Here is a 24,842-nt window from a genome sequence, read left to right as displayed (position 1 = left end):
TCTGGCTCCAGGTCGCGGCCCCTAGGGTCTCACAGCTCACGCTTACAGTAGACTACAGGAGAAGGAAGCAGCAGGCTGGAACGACAAGTATAGTAAGGGGATACGGTAGAGGTCACAGGGCAACTAGCAGACAGGAGCAACAGAGTACACGCCAAAGGTTCAGGATCACAGGCAGACAGATGGTTGGGGACATGCCAAAAGGTCAAGGTCACAAGCAGACAGGAATCGTAGAGAACACATCAAGGACGGTAACGGGGTCAAACATAGAGCACACGGCAAGCAGGAAACGGGAAGCCAAATGCACAATGGTACACAATGGTTGATCAGCACCACTGGCTTGCAGTGCACAGGTTAATATAGGGTTCCCTGATAGGGCCTGGGGTGGAGCCATGCTTAGAGGAGAGCTTATAAAAACCACCAGGTGGAAGTGGCTGGCCTCTTAGAACACGAGCGGAGGTAAGCAAACAGAGGAAGATCACTGCATAACCATGACATGTTTGTTACAGAAACAAACATTTGAACCGATACAGGATAATGTATATATATATTTTTTTTCTCCGCCTCGTTCGGCGGAAGAGATGACTACACTCTTAAGATGTTGTCCGGGCAGTCAAGCTTTATTTGTCTAGATCTATGGAGATCCGAGGATCAGACCTTTTTTTTTTTTTTTTTTTTTTTTTTTTTTTTTTAACCAAAAGGACCCAAGAAGGGGCAGGCAGCTTCCATTGCCAATTGGGTCCATCAATCGGTCAGTCAGGCCTACGGCCTGAAACATAAAGCTCCTCCCTTTAGGGTGAGAGTTCATTCTACCAGGGGTGTAAGAACCTCCTGGGCTTTTCGTTATCGGCCATCTGTGGCTCAAATTTGTAAGGCTGTTTGCTACCTGGTCTTCAGTGCAAAATTTTATCAAGTGGCTGAGCAGCTAAGGATTCGGCTTTCGGCCACAGTGTACTGCGGGCTACCGTATAAGTTCTGATTGATGGCTATTGTTTGGCACGGTGTCTCCCTCCCCTCAAGGCTATTGCTCTGGGACATCCCAGCAGATAATGAATATTAGCCTGACTCCATGATGTATGAAAGAGAATTTTTACATCATACTTGCATATAAAATCTTTTGAGTACATTGTGGGACATGGAGATCCCCCCCCCCCCCTTTTGTGCTTGCTACAAAACTAAAGTACTTCCTGTATGGGAGGGATTATAGAGGATCACTTCCTGTCTAAAGACCTTTGGTCTGCCAGTGTCCATTCACCTAATGATTGAGTATAACCCAGCAGGTAATGAATATTAGCCTGACTGTGTCCCATGATGTACTCAAAGAAATGATTTTACAGTTTATGACGTTAAAATCCTATTTTTGTTTTCATCATAAAGTCCGTTTCTTGGAGTTTGAGGTACACAGGAAGTCTTAAACCAGATGACCAGCTGGCTGCCTTGAAAAAGCCTTGATACCTGTCACCAAAAACCTTGAGGTACTCGCTGTCCTAGTGCAGTGAACATTAACTGGAAAGGAGAAGTCCAGCCTGAGCTCATTTGTCTGGACAGAGATGCCGGGGGTCCGATGCTGCATGCACCTAGGTAAGTATGATGGGGGGGGGGGGGGGGGAATCCCCATGCTTTTAAGATCATAAGCATTAGTTATGATCTGTTTGCCTCCTGGAGTTGAAATGAGAAACCATGGTGCCTTTGTGGAGCCCTCTAATGATAAAGTAATCAATTTTCATGGAAGAAGCTATGGCTGTAAGATCAATGTGCACAATCTGAACCACATCCAGACAATATAGGGAGAGGCAGGAAGGCCTTTAACACCACCTTGTATCTATGCACAAAATAAAGCTGCCTACCCAGACACTAGTCTACCTGAGGAGGTGGCCACAATATACACAGCCTTTAATGAGTCAATAGGGACATATGTTCAAATGGGGTCTTTTGAGCCTGAAAAGAAATATGCTTCAAATATCAGTCATAGGGGTTTTGGCCAGGGGAACCATGTGGAAGACATCCTGCATAAAGGCCTCAGAGTGGGAAGCCAATGAACTTTGAAACAGAATGGAAGGATCAGAGATCCTAGCCCATGGTTCTAAGAGCCAAATGTTGGTCCTCGATCAAACTGCAACAAAGAGCAGATCTGTCCCTTCGAGAAACTCTGGGATAAAAGCCTATAGACTCACTCCAAGGTATGCATTACACCTCCATTTATGGTCACTCTGATAAGATCCTTTCACTTTGAACCTGGGCTTCAACATGCATGTCATTCAGTCATGCAACAGCAGCAGAGTGGTAAACTTGTTGTTTGCAGCACAGATGTACCGTGACAGTGACAGTCTGCCAGGTCCACCGTACGTTTGCGGAAAATCAAACCAGGTCAGTATACCACATGCACATGTTCAGTTGGGCAGGTGCAGGGCTATCATTGCTTTGGATGGGCAACTCTGGAGCAATGAGGATAACTGGTAATGCCCTTCATCTCAATCCCCTGTCAGCGTAAGAACTAAGAGTGAGCATCAGGGCCATGAAATTTTGTAACTGGTTTCAACACTGCAACCCCGGTCTATATTACTAAAGAGGTCTTTTTCCCCAGCCATGATGGAATTGGAAAAGAGATTAGCGGCTCTAATCGCATCCCAGTGTGGGACAAAATGCGACCAGTTCCCTTCCATTATCCAGGACCCTCAAACTGAGGAACTGGGGGCGGGAGAAGATGCCTCCAAGTTGTGCATGCCTTTCCTGTCCATTCATTGCTGGAAAAGCTTTTTGTATCTGAGTGAGATCACCCAGATAACCGTTTTTCACACTTTATCCTATGGAGGAAAGAATTCACTAAAAGTGGGGTATAGGGCTGCAACTAACGATTATTTTCATAATCGATTAGTTGGCCGATTATTGTTTCGAATTAATCGGTTAATAACCTTAAAAAAAAAAAAAAAAAAAAAGCGTGGTGTATAATTTAGTTAATATGTATCGTTAAAAAAGAAAGCAATTTATTCTTAAATATCTCTATGCAGTGGTAAATATAAATAGCCAACTATATGGTTAGAGAGCAAAATCTCTAATCCACTCTGAGAACAGTCAGAAGAGATATGCTGTATATACTATTAGAGGAGATCTTCCCACAAATTTTTTTTTTAATTTTAAGAACGTTTTTTCTATTTTCTAATCGTTAGTGGGGTCAAATTGATGTTCATTTTCAACCACAGTGATGGGAAAATTTGGAAATAGAAAACTGCTTGGTGAAAGGAATTTTCAGACAGTGTATGTGGTTTTCGTTCAGAAATTATATTCATTTTAAAAACAGAATGTTAAAAACAAGTGAAAATTTCAACAACATTCTTTCAGCGAATGTACAAAGAATTTTTCCTCTGAAAATTGATCCGTGGCCAGCATAAGGCTTGGTATGCAGTTTGCTTTTGTTCTTTCTGCAGTGATTTTTGCTGTCATTTGAGTTTTTGCATTATTTTTTTGGCCAATTTGTTGTTGGACAGATTAAAAAACACAAACTGCTGCAAAACCCATTGTATGCATTTCTGCAGCTTCTCCATTTGAGTACATTGAACCAAAAAAGCATTGTTTCGCGTTAAAAAGTAGTCCCTGACCGTTTCCAAATACACAGCGGAGGCTGAAAAAAGCATAGAACGTGTCCCATAGGAAACCATGTAAATGAACTGTAGTGCGTTTCTGCAAAAAACATAGTTGTGAACTAGTTCTAAGACGTTTAGAGGGTTTAAAAAAAAAAAAACTAAGTTGCCCTTTATACTACAACAAAAAGCGGATAATCACTACTGTAAGGAGTTAATTTTTTTTAAACTGTAGAACTGTGAAAGTGGTATTTACAGTAGCGATTATTTGCTCTTTTTGTACTATAAAGGGCTCATTTTCGTTTTTTTAACCCCATTATGTTACTGGCCGATTAATTGATTATGAAAATAGTAATCGATTAATTTCATAATCGATTAGTTGTTTCAGCCCTAGTGGGGTATATCAGCAATTGACCCTGTTATATCCTCTGAATAAAAGTTTGACTTGTCCAGCAAACAATGCTAGTGCCAAGCAAGAAGCTCCTGGCTAGTCTTCCTTTTTGCAGTGAAACGGCTACTGGGGGGGGGGGGGGGGGGGCGGTGTGATTTGGGTGATACATCCAAAGAATTATTAGTGGGAAAAGTACCCCTTTGCCATTTAAGAAAAGGAGTAAACATATTTCATTTTAACAAGCTCCTTCTCCAGTGCCAGGAGCATCAGCCTCCAGGCAGTCACAACTGCCTCCACCATCAAGTTCAAGAGGTAATCCTCAGGGTCATCCCCAGGGACAAAAGTCTTGGGGGAGGAAACCCTTCAAAATACTAAAGCCTCCTTATGAGGAGGCACCCCCGCTCGCTCGAGTAGGGTGAAAACTACTGCAGTTCTCAAGGGTCTGGCAGGAAGAGTGTACATTAAGAATAATGTACAAGTGAATGTGAGAGATGACATCACTAAGGGAGCTAGGGAGGAGGTGGAATCCTTATGGGTAGATGGTAGAAGGGATGCAGCCAAGGGGAAAATACTGGGAGTATGCTATAGACTCCCTAAGCTGAGGGAGGAAGGGGAGACAGATCTCACACTTTGGATTTGCAGCAAGGATGCGAAGTGTTATAATGGGTGATTTTAATTATCCAGACATAGACTGGGCAGAGGGAACCACGCATTCATCAAAGGTTCGCCAGGTCCTAAATGTCTTGCAGGACAATTTTATGGGTCAGATGGTAGAGGCACCAACTAGAAATAAAGTGTTACATGAACTACTGATTACCAACAATACAGACCTGATCACGGATGTGGAAATGCAGGGCACTTTAGGGAACAGCGATGACAGGTCAATTGGCTTCCATATAAATCAAACAAATAGGAAATAAGGGGAATACAGAGACACTGAATTTCAAAAGAGCCAACTTCCCTAAACTTCGAACCTTATTAGAAGGCATAAATTGGGATAAAATCTTAGGAACAAAATGCGGAGGAGAGATGGGTTTGCTCTATTGGGTAATAAATTTAAAAGGGTGAACAAAAGTCTTGTATGGCTTAACTCCAATGTAAACATGCATATAAAAGCAAAGGAGAAGGCCTTCAAAAAAATACAAGGTTGAGGAATCATCAGCAGCATTCTGACTTTATAAAGAATGCAACAAGAAATGTAAGGGTGCAATAAGGACGGCTAACATAGAACATGAAAGACACATAGCAGAGGAGAGCAAAAAAAAAGAAATTCTTTAAGTATGTAAACCGTTAAAAAGGGAGGACAGACCATATTGGCCCCCTAAAGAATGAGGAAGGACATCTGGTCCCAAAGGATGGGGAAATGGCGAAGGTATTGAATTTATGTTTCTCAGTCTTCACAAGGGAATCGGGCTTCAGTAACCAAAACTGCAGTGTTTATCCTCATGACACATCACAGGAAGCACCTCCATTGTTAACAGAGGACAGAATTAAAATTAGACTTGGGAAACTTAACATTAATAAATCACCAGAACCAGATGGCTGGCACCCGAGGGTACTTGGGGACCTCATTCAAATAATCACCAGACCATTGTTCCTAATTTTTACTGACTGGTACCAGCTGATTGGAGTAAAGCCAATGTAGTACCAATATTTAAAAAGGCCCAAAATACATCCCTGGAAATTGGACCAGTTAGCTTAACATCAATATAGTATGTAAACTCTTGGAGGGGATGATAAGGGACTATATTCAAGATTTTAGTAATGAGAACGGTATCATTATCAGTAATCGGCATGGATTCATGAAGAATCATTCTTGCCAAACCAATCTACTAACCTTCTATGAGGAGGTGAGTTGCCAACTAGATAAAGGAAGGCCCGTAGTTGTTGTGTATCTGGATTTTGCAAAAGCGTTTGACGGTTTCCCATAAACATTTACTGTACAAAATAAGGCCCGTTGGCATGGACCATAGGGTGAGTACATGGATTGAAAACTGGCTACAAGGGCGAATTCAGAGGGTGGTAAATGGGGAGTGCTTGGAATGGTTAGGGATGGGTAGTGGGATCCCCCAGGGTTCTGTGCTGGGACCAATCCTATTTAATTTATTCGTAAACAACCTAGAGGTACTGTACTTGCTGACGATACCAAGCTAAGCAGGGCAATAACTTTGCCGCAGGATGTGGAAACCTTGCAAAAAGATCTGAACAAATTAATGGGGTGGGCAACTACATGGCAAATGAGGTTCAATGTTGAAAAATGTAAAATTATGCATTTGGGTGGCAAAAATATGAATGCAATCTTCACACTGGGTAGAGAACCTCTGGGGGAATCTAGGATGGAAAAGGACCTGATGGTCCTAGTAGATGATGGGTTCAGCAATGGCATGTAATGCCAAGCTGCTGCTAACAAAGCAAGCAGAATATTGGCATGCATTAAAAAGGAGATCAACTCCAGAGATAAAACTAGAATTCTCCCGCTCTACAAGACTCTGGTCCAGCCGCACCTGGAGTATGCTGTCCAGTTCTGGGCACCAGTCCTCAGGAAGGATGTACTGCAAATGGAGCGAGTACAAAGAAGGGCCCAAAAGCTAATAAAAGGTCTGGAGGATATTAGTTATGAGGAAAGGTTACGAGCACTGAACTTATTCTCTCTGGAGAAGAGACGCTTGAGGGGATGTGATTTCAATATACAAATACCATACTGGTGACGCCAGAATAGGTATAAAACTTTTTCGCAAAAGGGAGTTTAACAAGACTCGTGGCCACTTATTAAAATTTGAAGAAAAGAGTTTTAACCTTAAACTACGTGGAGGGTTCTCTACTGTAACAGCGACAATGTGGAATTCCCTTCCACAGGTGGTGGTCTCAGCAGGGAGCACCGATGGTTTCAAGAAACTATTAGATAATCACCTGAACGACCGCAACATACAGGGATATACAATGTAATACTGGCATATAATCACACACATAGGTTGGACTTGTGTCTTTTTTTTTTTCTACCTCACCTCCTATGTAACTATGTAAGAGTGTGGAGACAGATGAGGGACTTCCTCAATAGCTCCAGGGTACAAACTGGAGTTCCAAGAGTTCCTGTCTACTTGTTTTCTCAGATCAAACGCTCCTAAAGATCCAGAGAAAAATGTCTTTCAAGCATTGAACCATCTTTTGGCAAAAAGTGATCATGGTGGTCCTCTTGTAAGAGCATTGGTTGGGGGTTTTGGTCAAACCTCTTTTCATGGTGCCAAAACCGAGACGTCAAACCCATTCTGGATCTCAAAAATCTAAACCGATTCCTGAATATCCTCCTTTTTTCGCATGGAGTAAATCCAATCAGTTGTCTGCATCCTACAAAGAGGAGAACATCTGGCGTCAATCGACAAGGATGCATACCTCCCATGTGGCTATTTCCCTGCTTACCAGTAAGATCTACTTTACAAGGTAGAAAATCTTCATTTTCAGTTTGTAGCTCTACTTTTCTGTCTAGCTACTCTACCTTGAGTGTTTACAAAGGTTCTGGCCCCTCCTCTAGCCAGATTAAGGGCCGAAGGTATAACCATTTTCCCTTTACTATCTGTTCTTGATAGACCAGTCGGTAGCCCGCTTAGACCGAAGTATGGTTACCACATTCCACTACCTGGAATACCTAGGTTGGATTCTCAACCTAGAGAAATCTTCTTTAAAACCATGGAGGCTAAAATACTTGGGTCTGATCATAGATACAGCCCAGAAAAGGGTATTCTTGCCCCAGCAAAGATCAGTGCCATACAGGAACTGATTCAGGTGATTGAAGCAAGATGAATCCTATTCCGCTTTGCATGAGGTTGTTGGGCAAGATGGTGGTTTCATTCGCGGCCATTCCTTATGCTCAGTTTCATGCAAGACTGCTGCACAACTGTATCCTATCGGCTTGGAACAAGAAGGTTCAAGCTCTAGATTTCCCAATGTGTCTGACTCCAAAGGTGCAGCGGAGCCTCAGTTTATGGTTAATGACCAGAAATCTGCAAAGGGGAACATCCTTCCTACAGTTACTTGGGAAATGGTAACATATGCCAACCTTTTTTGGGTTGGGGAGCAGTCCTGGAAGAGGCAACTGTCCAAGAGAAGTGGTCCAGATCAGAAATGACCTTGCCCATTACCATTCTAGCGATTTTGCCAGAGCACTTGGCCCTGAGGGCCTGAATGTTCAGTTTACAGAATCGTCCTGTCAGGACAATGCCACAGCAATGGCCTATATCAATCACCAAAGGGCACAAGAAGTTGTGTGGCCCAGAGAGAGGTGAATCCTATCCTATATTGGTCAGAAAACAATGTACTTTGCCTATTGGCAATCTTCATTCTAGGAAGAGAAAAATGGCAGACAGACTACTTGAGTCGAACAAAGGATCCACTAGCATGAGGAGCAGATGCCTTGGTGTTAGCGTGGAATCAGTTCTCACTGATTTATCCATTCCCTCCTATTCTGCCTGCGTCCACGACTTCTTTGCAGGATCAAGCAGAAAGGGAAGTTGGTGTTTCTTGTGGCCCAGGAGATGGTATGCACAGATCATAAGGATGGCGATAGGGGTCCCATGGACCCTACCACCACGTCCAGACCTTCACTTGCAAGGTACGGTATTCCATCCTACCATACAAACACTAAATTTAACAGTTTGGCTATTGAGACACACATGCTGAAGAATCGTGGGCTGTCAAGTTCAGTGGTATCTACCTTGGTTAATGCAAGGAAGCCGACCTCCAGGATCACATAGTCTGGAAGGCATATGCGTCCTGGAATGAATCCAGGTGTTGGCACCCTAGGAGGTATGTCATAGGTAGAATCCTTTACTTTCTGCAGATGGCGTTAGAAATGAAGCTGGCCTTAAGTACTTTCAAAGGACAGGTCTCGGCCTTATCAGTATTGTTTCAACGACCACTTGCTTAGCATTCTTTGATTTGTAGTTTTTTTTCAGGGGCTATCGTGGCTTAATCCCCCGGTTAGGTCACCCTTGAACCCTTGGGACTTGAATTTTAGTTCTGTTACAAAAACAGGCTTTTTGAGCCAATACGACATATTCCCTTGGTCCTTTTGACAAGGAAACTCGTTTTTCTGGTAACCATAGCCTCTGCAAGAAGTGTATCGGAGTTGGCTGTTCTTTCTTGTAAAGAGCCATATTCACAAGGAAAAGGTAGTATTGCGTCCTCATCCTAACTTTCTACCAAAGGTAGTGTCACGTTTTTATCTAAACCGGGATGTTCTACCTGCATTTTCTTCCAGAAGCCTGTTTTATGGAAGAAAAATCACTACATTCTCTTGATGTGGTGAGAGCAGTCAAGGTCTACTTAAAGGCGACTGCTCAGATTCAAAAAATGGACGTTTTGTGTTGCCTGAAGGTCCTAAAAGATGACAGGCCGCATCAAAATCTACTATTTCTAAATGGATTTAATGAGTAATCATTCTAGGTTATGGTTTAAAGAGGTAGATTCCACTCTCAAATCAAAGCACACTCCTCCAGGTAATGTGGATAATGACGGAACTCTGGAAGGCCGCACCCCATTTCTAAAACGATGCTTTATTCAAATGTTTAGGACACAGCAAATGACATCACAGCGAAAGATGCTAACAGCTGACGTGTTTCGCACTAAGGCTAGTGCTTACTCACAGCTGGTATCAGTCTATGCATTTACCAGACCAGCTTGGTCTTCAGTCTATGCATTTATCAGATTCTATTAGGTGGATTTAAATAGACCTGATAATGTCGCCTTTGGGCACAGTATGCTGCAGACAGCAGTATAAATCCTCTGATCTCATGTTGCCCTACATTTGTTGTCTCCCTCCCCTCAGTTGGCATTGCTCTGGGACATCCCACATAGTAATTACTATAGCTGTGTCCCGTGATGTATGATTAAGAAAATAGGATTTTTATAACGGCTTACCTGCAAAATCCTTTTCTTTGAAGTACATCACGGGACATAGGGGTCCCTCTCCTTCCACTCCTGAGCCATGGCTCTGCATGTCTATTCACACACCCGCAGCTTGGCCTCACCCTCTTTCCTCAGAGGCTCATTGGCTGTTTTTGACAGCAGTGGGAGTGACTGGCTCCCACTGCTGTCTTAGCCAATGAGGATGGAGGGCTGAGGCTCTCGTGCACATCGCTAGATTGCAACGGGGGGCTCAGGTGAGTATTAGGGGGTGCTTGTGGGGTCTACCACACAAATGTTTTATAGTCATGCTTAAACCTTCAGCCTTTACAAACCCTTTAACTTTTTCATTAAAGCAGAACTAAACCCTCTCATCCCTTACATCCAAGGAAGTTGCAGTATTAGCTGCTGATCTGCAGTTGTATTCCTCCCACAATGCATAAAAGGGAAGGAGCCACGCCATAAGCTTTTTTTTTTTATCCGCATGCTAGCCTTTTCTCTTATATTCACCGACTGACACAGCTCCTCTTAGCCATTGGGTTGTTACTCCACCTTTAGTAGAAGACTATGCATAACATGTTATGAAAAACGCAGAACTTTTAGTTCTGCCCAAGGGCCGGTCCCTTAGGTAACGACTCCCCAGTCTGCCATGCAGCACTTGGCACACAGTTTTATTTTGCCTAGTGAAGGAGAAGGACCTAGGAACCCTGTGGGCCCATCGGTTCGGATTTTTTTCTGCAGAAGCTTTGCTTTTTGTGCAAGACTATAGATCTTGTGATCTACTATCAACAGCCGGCTGGGTGACAGGCTGGATACCGTTATCCTTGTAGTCTCCCCAGCCTGTCCAGTGAGCGTGTGCAGACCAGAGCTACGTGCTGGGTCGGCCATGATGTACCTCAGCTCCAGAGGTGATCATGAGCTTTAATGCTCCGGGGCACACACATGACCGGGCTACTGATGTCTGCGTTAGTGTGCCGTGGCCAGCAGCCACCCCGTACTGATCGGAGAGTGGGTCTGTGGTGGAATGTCTCCCAGCTCTGCAGGACTGGTACGTACAGCTCTCCCTGCATCGGTGGGGCTGAGCAGCTGGGCATTCCCTGGGAGGTAGATTCGGGGGTCCCTCACCTCCCTCTTCTCTCGCTGTCCCTATCTTCCCTCCTCCTCCCTGTGGGGGGATGCTGCATGTGGCTGCTGAGCGGTGTTTGTGTCATGCGCAGGAGCTCTCTGGGGGTGGGGCTGACTGGCTGTGCCCTGATGTGTTTTTCGCTTCCTGGAGGTGTTAATTGAGGCTGTGTCTGTGATCCCTGCAGCGCTGTTCACCGCCATTTTCTGTCAATGTCCCTCATGGTTTTCAGTGTTCAGCGGCCATCTTAGGTGAGGGCAAGGAGCAGCATGTTCTCCTGTAGCTTGGCGGCCATTTTCCCTGTGGTTTTGTCCTTAAACTGGATGCTCGGCAGCCATTTTCTTGAAGCCTGAGCAAGTTTTTTGGTCAGTCTCTAGGAGCAGCAAGCTTTTCTGTAGTCCGGTGGCCATTTTCTCTGTACTTATGTCCTTATACTGAATGCCCGGCAGCCATTTTCTTTAAGCCTGAGCACATTGTAGATCGGTTTCAGCGCCATGAGCAGCAGCTCTGGATGACACTGATTTTCTAGGCACCTGGGAGCTGACAAAGAATACAGGCACTACTTGCTGGACAGCGCAGAACCAGTCAGGGTGGTGAGTCCTGCGGGAAAGAGCCCCTCAGCCAGCAGCAGTTAGTGGGACCATCACTGTCCCCATCAGGTGACAGACAGGGGTAGGATCAGCATGGCTTCAGAAACTGGTGTTTCTTCCCCCGAAATCCTGGCAATTGCAACTGGTTCACCTGCAGAATGTGCAGTGCCAGTGGACGCTTTGTCGGTGGTCCTCAATTCGTTTGTTGCCAAGATGTAGGCGGTGCGTGGGCGCAAAGCTGCTAAAAAGCGGGCCCCTGTCCCCCACCGTCCTCTGGGGAGAGCTCTGGCACAGACTCGAGACCTGCTGAGGCTGGTGACCCCTGCTCTGACGTTTCGGATGGCGCTCACCAGGACCGTTCAGACAGTGAGGATGAGTCCCCGTCTGGGTCTGTGCGTGACAAATCGCTTGTTGGAGCACTTATCACAGCTGTGCGTGATACCCTGAAGATTCAGGAGCCAGCAGATCCCTCTGCTGATGTAGTGGTCCCTTTTAGGTCCCGGAAGCCAGCCCGTTCACCTAAGGTGTTCCCGTATCTGACTTATTTTGACAAGTTAATTTACAAGGAATGGGGTAGACCGCAACGGACCTTTTCGGTCTCCAAATACATGGTGTTGCATTACCCTTTTGAGGGGAGCGTTCTCAAAAAATGGTTGACTTCTCCGGTCGTGGACCCCCCAGTATCCAGGTTAAACAAAGTAACCACGATCCCGGTAGAGGGGACTCCTGCATTTAAGGATCCCACGGACAGGAAGGCTGAGGCAGTGGCTCGTTCCTTGTTTACGGTTTTGGGGTCAGCAATGCAACCAGTATTGGCATCCGCACTTGTCACGGACACTGAGTGGACAAAACGTTTGCGAATTGGGGGAGCAACAGGCTTCTCCTGTCTGCGTGGAACTAGCAGACCAGTTAGTGCAAGGCCTTAAGTACGTTTGTGACGCAGCCCTGGATACCCTTCCTCTGTTATCCAGGGCTTCAGTTGTCAGCAGTGGTGCTGAGGCGCCTGATTTGGCTAAAATGCTGGTTGGCTGACCAGGCAGATAAAAAAGCCCTGATTGATCTTCCCTTGCTTGGCGGACTGCTTTTTGGAGCCTCATTAGATGACATTATTAAAAATGCCACAGGTGGTAAGAGTACGCTAATCCCACAGGCCAGGAAGCCTAAGGAACCACGCTGTAGGCAAGGGCCCTCATTTTCCGCTCACAAACTGCTTTTTTGTCTGCCCGGAGCTTCGACCAAATGTCCCCAGCCCGACAGGACGACCTCTGAAGGACCAAAGCATCCCTGGAACCCCGCAAGCCTCCAAGCAAAAGTGCTACCGCATGAAGGTTTTCCCCCACCCGCAACTCGGGGGGTCGCCTTACGGAGTTTGCAGCCCGGTGGACCTCTCGGCTGTCCAACCAACGGGTCTGCGATTTGATTTTCTCCGGCTACAAGATAGTTCCTCTCTTGGCTGCAAAACAGATTCTTCTCCTCCAGCATACACATACTGCCGGCTCGCTGGGAGGCCCTCTTGGGGGAGCGGTAAGGGACCTACTGAGTCATGGAGTGATGGTACCTGTTCCGGAATCGGAATGTTTCCAGGGGTTCTACGCAAACCTGTTTGTAGCCCCCAAGAAGGAAAGGGTACGCCCAATCTTGGATCTAAAAGCCCTCAATTACTTTGTGAAAGTACAGAGGTTCAGAATGGAATCAGTTCCCCGAGTAGTCGCTGCACTCCATCAAGGGGACTCCCTGGCATCAGACATCCAGGATGCGTACCTGCACTTACCCATATGCCTCCAGCATCAGTTTCTGCATTTTGTAGGTGGGGAAGCCCACTACCAGTTTGGCTCTCCCTTTTGGTTTGGCATCAGCCCCCCAAGTTTTTACCAAGGTATTGGCTCCTGTCTTGGCGTTGCTACGGCAATTTGGGATTGCGATCAAGGGTTACCTAGACAATCTCCTCCTGAGAGCATCTTCCACCTCAGAGTTAGAGGAGGATGTGGCGATCCCCATGAGACCCTGCAGGAATTTGGGTGGCTGAACCTAAAAAAGTCGGTGATCCGACGCAGTGTTTGGAGTACCTAGGCTTGCTGCTGGACTCCATGGAAGCAAGAGTTTCTACCTTCAGACAAGTTGCAGACTCTCAGAGCCACGGTAAAACTGCTGATGAACTGAAAGTGGTCATCGCTACGCTTCTGCATGCGAGTCCTGGGGCTCATGGTGGCCTCCTTTGAGGCAGTACCATATGCCCAGTTCCACACCACACTCCAGTTCTGCAGAAGGAGATCTTGACAAAACGGGACAAATCTCCGTTGTCTCTGGATCGACAGATTCAGGCGAGCCAGTTAGTCTGGGATTCCCTGATCTGGTGGCTGAGGTCCCTAGTACTTCAGTCTGGGAAGTCATTCCTACCTCTGAAATGGACAGTGATCACAACGGACACCAGCCTACCCGGCTGGGGTGGAATGATGGGCGTTCAGTCGACCCAGGGCCTCTGGTCGGCGGAGGAATCCAAGTTGCTGATCAAGCTGCTCGAACTAAGCGATTAGGCTATGCCTCTCCACATGGTCGATAAGACTTCAAGAGCGTCCGATCAGGATCCAGTCAGACAACGCCACGGCTGTGGCATATGTCAATCACCAAGGAGGAACTAGCTTGGCCGCCGCACGGGAGGTTGCTCACATACTTTAGTGGGCAGAGTGACATGTACCGGCCCTGTCGGCCATTTACATCCTGGGAGTGGAGAACTGACAGGCATACTATCTAAGTCGCTAGATTCTGGACCCAGGAGAATGGGCGTTTTCATCCGGAGGTGTTCAGGCTACTGTGCCTGCTGTGGGGCACACCAGATGTGTATCTTCTGGCCTCCCGTCTCAATCAGAAGGTGCCAATAATCGTGTCTAGGACAAGAGATCCATGGGCAGACGCGTCAGACGCGCTGGTGGCTCCGTGGGATCAGTACCAGCTGATCTATGCCTTTCCTCCGCTGAAGCTTTTACCACATCTGCTCCAAGTGGGGGCTGAGGGAATTCTGATTGCCCCAGGTTTGCCTCCGCTTCCTCGGTATGATGCAGACCTGGTGAACCTGGTGGCAGATGCCCCCTGGTGACTGCCGTTATGAGAAGACCTGTCTCAAGGTCCGATTCTCCATCCTGCTTTACCATCGCTGGTTTTAACGGCATGGCTATTGAGAGCCAGGTGTTAAGGAACTTTAGGACTTTCTTTCGGGCTCGGTGATCCCAACTATGCTGAGAGCACGGAAGAATCTTCTCGGAAGATCTATCATCGTACCTGGAAGGCCTACATCTCCATGTGTGAGGAGAAAGGATGGCAACTGTGCTCTTTTTCTATATCCAGGTTCCTGCTGTTTCTTCAGCAAGGAGTAGACCAGAAATTGTCTTGGAGCACCATTAAAGGACAAATTTCAGTCTTGGCTATCTTTTTTCAGCGACTCCCTGGCATTTCACTCTCTAGTGAGCCCTTTTGTCCGGGGGGTCCATCATGTAGTTCCTCCGGTTCGTCCACCGTTACCCTCGTGGCATCTGAATCTTGTGTTGGCGCTGCAAAAACCGCCATTTGAAAATATCAGAGAGATCCCTCTGTTGACTCTTTCCCAGAAAGTGGTCTTTCTATTGGCCATCACATCGGCCAGGAGGGTTTCGGAACTGGCGGCCTTGTCCTGCAAGTCGCCCTATCTGGTTAACCACAAGGATAAGACGGTTTTGAGTCCGCAACCTTCTTTTCTGCCGAAGGTGGTCTCGCGTTTCACATCAATGAAGACCTTGTGTTACCATCTCTGTGTCCTAAACCGACACATCCTAAGGAGGTGGCCCTCCATTCCCTGGATATGGTTCGGGCTCTGAGGGTGTATTTGTCTGCCATGGCTCCATTTTCGAAGTCGGACTCCTTGTTTGTTTCGGTGTTTGGTCCAAAGAAAGGCATGGCCGTCTCGTCAGCCACCATTTCCAGGTGGATCAGACAGATTGTAGTACACGCCTACGCCTTGAAGGGGCAGGTGCCCTCTTTTCCTGTCACGGCCCACTCCACAAGGGCAATGGGAACGTCTTGGGCCTTCCGACATCAAACGTCTGTAGCTCAAGTTTGTAAAGCGGCGACCTGGTCGTCTGTTCACACCTTTACAAAATTCTACAAGGTAGATGTCAGTGCACACAGTCCCCACACAGTCGTTTTTGTGGGTACAGTTATACTAATCCCACTTGTCATGGTGGATGAAGTTTTTATGCTGTTTTCCCACCCCTCATTTTGGCACTGCTTGGGGACGTCCCAATAGCTAAGAGAAAAGCTGTCATTCCGTGAATATAAGAGAAAATAGGATTTTTTTGTACTCACCGTAAAATCCTTTTCTCTGTAATTCACCAACTGACACAGAACCCACCCCTCTTAATTTTCTTTGTTATACTGCTTGTTGACATACTGAGTGCTGCATGGCAGACTGGGGGGGGGATTGTTGCCTAAGGGACTGCCCTTGGGTGGAACTAAAAGGTCTGTTTTTCATAACATGTTATGCCTAGTCTTCTAAAGGTGGTGTAAAAACGTAATGGCTCAGTCGGTGAATTACAGAGAAAAAGATTTTACGGTGAGTCCTATTTTTTCATTCCCAGGGCTACTTGAACAGGGGATCCAAGCTCTGCATGGCTTGGGTAGTGGCTCAAAGCGTTCCTGTTCTTTAAGCTGCTAAGTTGTCAACATAAAAGCTTGGCCTCGCTGGTTTTCAAGGTGTGGGTTGTCACACTGGAAATGCATGTGTGTTTTTTTTTTTTTTTTTTTTTTTTGTGTGCGTTCCAATACATGGGAATTTCTTTCTGTTAGTCAAGTCTCTTCGTCTCTCCCCATTCCACCTGCAGGCTCTGCTCCTCCAGGGCATGGTGGCCCTGGTTCCAGCCTAAAGTATATAGCCTTTGGATTTTTAATCCAACCTGTTTACTGTTCTGTAGGGGGATGGAGATACAGGACTCCAAGCCTTGAATTGATTGTAGAAAGTACAGCAGCTGGCTTTCTCTCCATCCATTTAAATATATGGTGCTGCTCCACACCACTGTCTAGCAGGGTGCCAGATTTTTCTCTGCTGCAGTTTCACTTTGCGCTTTTATAGGTCTCTTCACCTCTATACAGTGCCTTGAAAAAATATCCATACCCCTTGACATTTTCCACATTTTGTCGCAACCAAAAAGGTAAATGCATTTCATTAGGATTTTGTTATAGACCAACACAAAGTGGCACATGATTGTGAAGTGGAAGGAAAATTATAGATTTCAATTTTTTTTTTTTTTTTTTTACAAATGTGAAGTGTGGCGTGCATTTGTATTCAGCTCCCCTGAGTCAATACTTTGTAGAAGCACCATGCCCTTTTTGGGCATGTTTCCTACCAGCTTTGCACATCTAGAGTGAAATATTTGTCCGTGCTTCTTTGCAAAATAGCCCGAGCTCTGTCAGATTGGATAGAGAGCATCTGTGAACAGCAATTTTCAAGTCTTTCCACAGATTATCAATTGGATTTAGGTCTAGACTTTGACTGGGCCATTCTAACACATGAATATCCATTGATCTAAACCATTCCATTGTAGCTTTGGCTGTATGTTTAGGGTCATTGTCCTACTGGAAGGTGAACCCCAGTCAAGTCCATTGCAGACTCTAACAGGTTTTCTTCTAAGTTTGCCCTGTATTTGGCTCTATCCATCTTCACATCAATGCTTACCAGCTTCTCTGTCCCTGCCGAAGAAAAGCATCCCCACAACATAATACTGCCACCACTGTTTCACGGTGGGGGTGGTTTGTTCAGGGTGATGTGCAGTGTCAGCTTTCTGCCACACACAGCGTTTTGCTTTTAGGCCAAAAAGTTAAATTTTGGTCTCACCTGAACCCTCTTTCACATGTTTGCTGTGTCCCCCACATGGCTTCTCGCAAACTGCAATTGGAACTTCTTATGGCTTTTTTTCAACAATGGCTTTTGTTCTTGCCTCTCTTCCATAAAGGCCAGATTTGTGAAGTGCACAACGAAGTTGTCCTGTGGACAGGTTCTCCCACCTGAGATGTGAATCTCTGCAGCTTCTCCAGAGTTACCATGGGCCTCTTGGCTGCTTCTCGGATTAATGCTCTCCTTACCCGGCCTGTCAGGTGGACAGTCATGTCTTGGTAGGTTTGCAGTTTTGCCATACTCTTTCTATTTTTGAATGATAGATTGAACAGTGCTCTGTGAGATTTTCAAAGCTTGGGATATATTTTATAACCTAACCCTGCTTTAACCAGTTCCCGACCGACGCACGCTGATGTATGTTGGCGGAATGGCACGGCTGGGTAAATGGGCGTACCTGTACGTCCCTTTAAATTTCTGCGGGGATACCCGCGATAGTCTCACAGAGAGGAAGAATGGGGAGATGCTAATGTAAACAAGCATCTCCCCTTTCTGCTTAGTGACAGTGTCACTGATCATGGCTCCCTGTGATCGGGAGCTATGATCAGTGATGTCACAGCTAGCCCTCCCCCCTACAGTTAGAACACATCCCTAGGACACACTTAATCCCTACAGCACCACCTAGTGTTAACCCCTTCACTGGCAGTCACATTTACACAGTAATCAATGCAATTTTAATCACACTGATTGCTGTATAAATGTGAATGGTCCCAAAACCACGCCACAATTGTCTGTTTCTGCCATAATATCAGTCACGATAAAAATCGCTGATTGCCACCATTACTAGTAAAAAAATAAAATTGATAAAAATGCCATAAAACTATCCCCGTTCTATACCGTTCCTTTTTTTTAATATATTTTTGGGGGATATTATAGCAAAAAAAATTACGCTATTTTTTTGTTCATAGTGCAGAAAATAAAAACTGCAGAGGTGATCAAATACCACCAAAAGAAAGCTCTATTTGTGGGGAGCCACGTCACATGTTCACGCAATTGTCTGTTAAAGCGACGCAGTACCAAATCGCAAAAAGCGCTCTGGTCTTTGGCCAGCAAAGTGGTTCGGGTCTTAAGTGGTTAAACTTCTCTACAACTTTATCTCTGACCTGTCTGGTGTGTTCCTTGGCATTCATGATGCTGTTCACTAAGGTTCTCTAACAAACCTCTGAGGGCTTCACAGAACTGCTGTATTCATACTAAGATTAAATTACACATAGGTAAACGCCTTTTACTAATTAGGTGACTTTTGAATGTAATTGGCTCCACTAGATTTTAGTTGGGGGTATCTGCGTAAAGGGGCTGAATACAAATACACACCACACTTTTCAGATATTTGTAAAAAAAAAAATGGAAAATAATTTAGCATTTTCCTGCCACTTCACAATTATGTGCCACTTTGTGTTGGTCTATCACATACAATCCCAATAAAAAACATTTACGTTTTTGGTTGTAACATGACAAAATGTGGAAAATTTAAAGGGGTATGAATACTTTTTCAAGGAATTGTATTCCTCTCCTCTCTCTCCATGCAACTTGACAGTGAAAGGAGAAGCAGTAGACTAATGAGCTCTCTGGTTACTGTACACTTTTCTATCATCACTGTGCTTGCAGTGCAGCACTCTTGATCGGTTCCTTGTGCTTCTCCCTCCCCCTTTTTGAGCTCCACGGTACAGTTTCATACCTATTAAAATTCTGGTACTTTATATGCATTCAAAAATCATTTATTGATGTATTCAGAGTTACAGGGCTGCATCTATTTGTGCCTTTTATACTGTATCTGCCCAGAGATCTTTATCTACTGGTGTTTGTTTATTCACAGCAAAGTGGTAAATGCTTATTTACAAACGGCACACCAGAAATTGCCCTCAATTGGCCAGTGTACCTGTTAACCACTTGTCTACCAGTGATGTTTATAAACAGCGGATGGTAGACCAGGATTTTTAAACACACTCTGGCCGGGAGTGTTTAAATCTGTAAGGCAAGTGAGGGGATCTGAGGTGGAAGTGATTTGGACAATGGTAAGTGTTGCCTGATCACTTCCACAGTCCACTGAAGATGCCCCCATGTTGTGTTTTGATCTCTGCTGTTCACCAAAAAACACCGGACCGACATGGCGAATGGAACAGAAATCGGCCAACTTCCCTTCCTGTGAGCAAGAAGCAATGTGCATTACATCCCTTCCGCGTTTGGCTTTCATGTCACCGAAATGTCATGGGTAAATATGAAATTAAATAACGCCTAAAAGATCGGGTGAAAAACATATTTTAAAGTCTCCCACCACTATATACACATAGAGCATAAACGCATGTGGCAGGTTGAAACAACATTTGCGTTGCACATCTTTAACTCTGCAAATGTTGGTATGGGCAATAATTGTAGGATGACCATTTAACTCTAAACTGAACCCTAAAGGCTTTTAAAAGGATGTCTATGAACAATTGTTGTTACCAAAGTTTGTCACCGTTTCATGGTTGTGCACAAACTTCAAAGCTTAACATGTTTACTGATTGCATCCTGACTTTTTTTTTATTTATTTTTTATAAATGTGTGTGCTCAAGAGTAGTTTTTGAGCTGAAAAACGTCTGAACGCTCATACATGCGCATTTAAGAGTTGTGCTTTTCATGCACAGTGGTCAGAAACCACAGTTTTTTTGTTCCATACAATCTAGCCAAAACTGGTTTAGAAGCACTTGTGGACCTTGCAGAGGAAGGAGATCAAAAACGGAAGTTATTGTCAATGTTTCGATGCAACTCAGTCCATCTTTCTCTTGAACGTTGACAATAAAAACACAGCTGGTTTTAGTCGTCTTCCTCTGCAAGACCCGTAGCTCTAATCCAACTTTAAATTCAGATGGATTTCTTTGTGGGTGAGCACCTGGGCATTTACTTCAGAATGTCGTGGCTACCCTTAGATATAGCTATATAAGGGATCGACTAATTATCGGTGAGGCTGATATTCACTTTTTTAGAAGTATTGGTCAAAAAGTTTACAGATATTACCAATATTGCTTCAAGGGGTTTTACAGCCACATGCATCACCCCGGTACCGTTACTTAGAGTGGATGGCCGGCTTTATTGTACTAACAACCAATGTGGTTCAGCAGCCGCTTAGCTGTTTATTACAAGCACCAGAAGGGGACATTCCCTTCTGCCTCTTGCCCAGGCTCTACCGTTCCACCAGGAAGCCCGAGCAACCAGCCGGCACGTCAGCCGGCTGGCTGAATGCCAATGGTTCATTCGGGTCTCGGATCTAGTAATCCAGGAACCAATGCCATAACATCATTATGCCTATTACTGTCACAAGGAATGTTTACATCATTTGTGATAGCAATAACGGTGATAAATTTAAATGACAGTGTAAATAATTTTTTTTTAAATATACAAAATATGGCTTAGCAGGAGAGGTGGCCGAAATATCAGTATCTTATTGGGACAGAAAAAACAATATCGAGTGATCCCTCTTAAATGTATATCTTTAGTGTGTGTGTGTGTGTGTGTATGTATATATTATATATATATATATATATATATATATATATATATATATATATATATATATATTATACACACACTCACTGGCCGCTTTATGCTACACCATGCTAGTACCAGGTTGGACCTCTTTTGCCTTCAGAACTGCCTTAATTATTTGTGGCATAGATTCAACAAGGTGTTGAAAACATTCCTCTGCGATTTTGGTCCATATTGACATGATAGTATCACGGAGTTGCTGTAGATTTGTCAGCTGCACATCCATGATGTGAATCTACCATCCCACCACATCCCAAAGATGCTCTATTGGATTGAGATCTGGTGACTGTGGAGGCCATTGGGGTACAGTGAACTCATTATGTTTAAGAAACCAGTTTGAGATTCATGACATGGTGCATTAGTCTGCTGGAAGTAGCCATCAGAAGATGGGTACACTGTAGCCATAAAGGGATGGTCGTGGTCCGCAACAATACTCAGGCCTGGCATTTAAGCAATGCTCAATTGGTACTAAGGGGCCAAACTGTGCCATGAAAATATCCCCCACCCCATTGCACCAGCCAAAACCATTGATGCAAGGCAGGATGGATCCATGCTTTCATGTTGATTGCAAATTCTGACCCTGTCATCTGAATGTTGCGGGTGAAATGGAGACTCATCAGACCAGGCATTGTTTTTCCAATTTTCTATTGTCCAAATTTGTTGAGCCTGTGTGAATTGAAGCCTCAATTTCCTGTTAGCTGACAGAAGTGACACCCGTGTGGTCTTTTGCTGCTATAGCCCAGCTGCTTCAATGTTGTGTTGTGCATTCAAAGATGGTATTTTGCATACCTTGGTTGCATTGAGTGGTTATTTTGAGTTACTGTTGCCTTCCTATCATCTCAAACCAGTCTGCCCATTCTCCTGACATTAAGCATTTCCGTCCACACAACTGCCACTCGCTGAAAATTTTCTCTTTTTCGGACCATTCTCTATAAACCCTAGAGATTGTGTGTGAAAATCCCAGTAAATTAGCACTGTTTGAAATACTCAGACCAGCCCATCTGGCACCTTCAACTGCGCCACATTCAAAGTGCCACATTCAACGTCACTTAAAGGAGTTGTAAAGGTAAATGTTTTTTCACCTTAATGCATTCTATGCATTAAGGTGAAAAAACATCTGACAGTGCCGGCGCCCCCAGCCCCCCAGTTTTACTTACTACCTCACCCCTCAAAAGTCCCGCGCCCGTCCCCCGACATCCTTTCCACCATTCAGCCTGGCCGCTGATTTGCTGGAGTGGATGGATGGAAAGCAGCACAGCCATTGGCTCACACTGCTGTCAATCACATCCACTGACGCGGAGCGCCGGGGGGCGGGGCCGTGTGATACAGCCAGCGGCTATAGCCACTGGCTGTATCACGGGACCGCGCCCGCAGATGCTTCTCACCATGCGAGGGAGCTCGCATGAACGTGAGAAGCACCTGTGGGAGGAAGCAGAGACAGCCGCCGAGGGACCCCAGAAGAGCAGGTTCGGGGCTACTCTGTGCAAAACAAGCTGCACAGTGGAGGTAAGTATAACATGTTTGTTATTTAAAAAAAAAAAATCACTTTACAATCCTTTTTAAATCCCCTATTTCCCGTTCCGATGCTTATTTGAACTTGGCAAGCCATTTTCACCAAGTTTAGACGCCTAAATTCAATAAGTTGCCATGTGATTTGGCTGATTATCAATTTGTGTTGTCAAACTATTTGAACAGGTGTACCTAATAAGGTGGTGAAGGTATGTTAGAAAATCAGTATCATTTTAAAGTTCCTCTTGCTATGTATAGAGAATTTTTTTGAATAAAAAGTTTTACTTATTTTAAATGAGAGAAAAAAAAAAAAAATATATATATATATATATATATATATATATATATATATTATATATATATATTATATATATATATTATAATAAATTTGTAAATGCTAACCCTCAACAAATATAAACTTGACAAAAACACGGCAAAACATGTTTTTTTTTTTTTTTTTCTTGTTCTTACATTTTTAGGTTGTTTGCATGAGGCCTTTGTTTTTTTTGTTTTTTTAATTGAAAATCTGTGTTTAAACATGAGTGCTAATGTCATGTGACTATTTTATTCTCTAGAATTGTTGCTTTCAGAAAATGTATACTTTAACATCTGCAATAACAACAAACAATGGTTCAGTTGGGTAATGCCTGTGATCTGTGCTATCAGACAGCTCAGTTTCCAGTTTGGGCGCGGTGCGGCACGGACAACCAATTATAACATCACAACATGTAAATGGTGTATTGCATTACAGAGCTTGACCCTCCTTACTGCATGATTCATTAGTTCCTCCTTGAAGAAACAAATGAATCCTTCAGATCAGAGTATTGTGGAACCCAAGGTTGTGGGATTGTTTTAGCTCTTTAACCCCGGTCCAGGATATCTCCACTTCTACCTTTCTCTGCTTTGAGCTTTAGAGTACCCTGTCACCTCCCTACTCCTGCACATCTGTACAGTAACCCCTTCATCTCCTTTGTTCCACTGTATGTGACATGTACATGAACTACAGCACTTTTTTAAATAACCTGTAAATTTATTGCTTCAAGTGCAATATTACAAAATCTCCATGTTTAACCCCTTCAATAGCAGCATGTTCCTTAATTTATGAAAAAGTGGCAAACAATTGGCTTACCTTGGAGTGTCTACTTTCTATTAGAAAAAAAATCATTTTTGGAGACTTTCGTACAAGTGCTTGGATTTTTTGTTTTAAGTTTTCAAAAAAAAATGTTTGATCTTAAATCCCAGTGGTTACATTTTGGCTACCAAAAAAGTTTTATCTGTCTTAAAAATGTTTTATATAATTCGAGTACGGTGTTGCATGACTAATTGTTCTAACAACTCTAAAAAGGGGTACTTTAAAGAATACTGCATTTCAAACTGACAATTGAAAAAATCTTGTTCAATAAGTATATAAAACATTTAAATATTGCAGTTGTGTGAATACGATCGCCTCAGTTACCACGTTATGGTTTATATATAAGGCAAGACCACCTCTGATAAACCCTCCCCGATCACGTTATAAATTTGATATGTAATATGGTTGCACTGACAACTAAGATACTTTTTAGTGTCCTTGCAACCATACTATAATTTGCTTTTATAATGCAGTAGCGGTCAACAAATTTGCATTTGTTTTATTTTATAAATGCCATAACCTATATCTGAAGTGATTATATGTACAGAATTTTTTTTTTTGTTTTTGTTTTTTTTATGGCAGTATTTTCAGTCTCCTTTTGTTAGAAAAGTTCTGTTCGGGATGTGATACTGCTCAACCACCCAGGGGCTCTATAAATGAGTATTGATGAGCAAGTAATTAGTCCAATTATCACAGCGCTGAATAATGGCTTGGGAATAAGGCAGTAGTGCAGGCTAGTACCGAAGTAGTTAAGCAAGCCTATCTCCTCAAAGCTGCAAAGATCAGTGGCCTGAGCAATGGGACTGGTATATATTCTTGGTTTTCTCAGTGCACAGATGTGAAGTAATTGTGTGAGAAGGTGGGGAAAACGATGTGGAAATGTTGCGAATGTGTATTGCACTCCTCCTATGTTTTGAGGGTCCCGCAAATTTACACTGTTTTACAAGCTGTACATTCACTACTTAACATTGTAACAAAGTGTAATTTCTTCATTTTGTAGAATAAAACATTTACAAAAATTTGAGGGGTGTACTTTTGTGGGATACTGTACATGTTTTGCATCTGGAGCTCATGCAGTACTTTGCTAGTATATGACTTGTGGAATGGGCTATACTTGTTTACAAGTAATGCTATGATGAATAATTTTTTTTTCCTCCATTGGACCAATAACTTGATACTGAA

The 24,842-nt window shown here is 44.1% G+C and overlaps 1 protein-coding gene across 5 annotated transcripts in view; it reads left to right on the top strand.

Annotated features, from left to right (window-relative positions):
• ELAVL2 (ELAV like RNA binding protein 2) overlaps positions 1-24,842 on the top strand; it is a 355,320-nt gene that overhangs the window by 166,846 nt on the left and 163,632 nt on the right. The gene's annotated exons all lie outside the window — the stretch shown is intronic.

Source organism: Lithobates pipiens, unplaced genomic scaffold (assembly GCF_037356315.1).
Source record: "Lithobates pipiens isolate NorthernLeopardFrog02 unplaced genomic scaffold, aLitPip1_a1.2 Scaffold_13, whole genome shotgun sequence".
NCBI lineage: Eukaryota > Metazoa > Chordata > Amphibia > Anura > Ranidae > Lithobates > Lithobates pipiens.
The sequence above is the reverse complement of the archived record's forward strand: the minus strand, read 5'-3'. Positions and strand labels throughout refer to the sequence as shown.